The 1,615-nt window shown below is 42.1% G+C and overlaps 1 pseudogene; it reads right to left on the bottom strand.

The window, feature by feature from the left end:
• Positions 1 to 218: 218 nt before the first annotated feature.
• On the bottom strand, positions 219 to 649 carry LOC146867711 (proteasome assembly chaperone 3 pseudogene; annotated as a pseudogene).
• Positions 650 to 1,615: the final 966 nt, after the last annotated feature.

Here is a 1,615-nt window from a genome sequence, read left to right as displayed (position 1 = left end):
AGTGGTAAACAAAAACAATGTAGTAGACAAATGTTTTAAATTCAGTGCAAAAATTGTCAGTAATCCCGAGAGGAAACTTCTGCAGTGCAGTGCCCAAGGCTGCCATCGAGCGGCATGCTAGCCTCCCACTGCACTTCTTGAAGGAAATTCCGGACTAGGCAGTCTTTAACTGGTGGTCCGGTTCTAAAGCTCTCGGCGCTCCATAGAAATAGAAAACCTCACCAGACTTTTCATCATTGCAAGACCACCTTCACAGCCATCACCACATTCGCATTCTGCTCCTATAAGGCCACGGCTAGTAAAACTGGGTTATTTCCTGATTCCTGTGATGCAAATGTCACCTGATTCTTGGTGCAGATGTGTGTAAGGGGTCAATCCTTGCCAAGAAGCACTTTTTGCTCAGCATGGCCTTCGCACATAATTGGTTTAGACATTCGGGATCACAGACACAAGGGTCCCCACCTTCCCAAACTGTATTACCACTATCAGTATACGTCTTCAAAGTTCGTGCTCACCACCTCTGTTCGAATGTCATGGATCTCTTCCTCTTCTTTAATTGAATTTATTATCTTATTGACAGCCATGGCAGATTGTTTTGTGCAACCTGTGGAATACTTTTGATCCTGAACTTCAGCTGCCAAAGTTCTCCACGCTGATTGTCATCGCATGTGATTATTTGGACAGTCAGTGAATTAAGCCTTACATCCGGGATTGATTTTGAGCCATCACTTTACACACCATTTTACAGTGGGATATACTAGACTATTCTGTGTACAGCACTGCGTGTAGGGTTACATTTGATCCCCCCAAACCACATCAAGTATTTAAGAAAATCAAAGCTCTTTATCTAAGTTCTTTACATGATCAATAAATGTACTTGTGTAGGCAGTCCTGTTCAAAGCTTCAGTAAGCTCATGTGTGATGCAATACAGTACCATTACTGATGATGACTCTGTGGCTGATGTTTGGGAGCACATTCCAGGAGTTATGCAAAGGGTATGAAGGGAGATCCCATTTGTAGGGAATCTTAGACATTGACCTCTAAAACTTAGGGGGAGGAGGAGCACACATTTCTACTGGAAACACTAGAGCATGTTGGGTATTATATTCAGAAACAACCATTTAAATCCTCCTCCGAATTGCCCATTACAATGAAGAAACAGCCTGGTACATTGTTGCAGGTAGGTGAGGTAACACCCAAGAAGCATGCACTTCTTATGCAGTTCCCATGTTCAGCCACATGGTGTTGGGTGCTTGGTCCAGGAATAGAGTGAACTGACCAGAACTTAAAGGCAGAAGTGCTAACAAATATATTAAATGGATGTTCCCACACTATTGATTTCAAGAGCAAAGGTTTTTGAAAATGACTGGAGGGAGAAATGTAATAAAAAGAAACACAAACATGAGAGCACAAAAGATCTCCAACACAAGGGAGAAAATTAATAAGCTAATAGATTCTAGGTTTGCAACCTCTGCCAGCGGTGGCTATTGATCAGTACTCTTATAGGAACACCTTCGGGAAGCTTGAAAGAATAATGCAGTGTCAGTAAAAAGCAACTTAAATATAGGTTTCAGCTGTGGAGCTCTTTTGACCTGTGGCAGATCTTATTCAATG

This window comes from Triturus cristatus, chromosome 1_2 (assembly GCF_964204655.1).
Source record: "Triturus cristatus chromosome 1_2, aTriCri1.1, whole genome shotgun sequence".
Lineage (NCBI taxonomy): Eukaryota > Metazoa > Chordata > Amphibia > Caudata > Salamandridae > Triturus > Triturus cristatus.
Note: the sequence above shows the minus strand (reverse complement) of the source record. Positions and strands in the feature narration are given on the sequence as shown.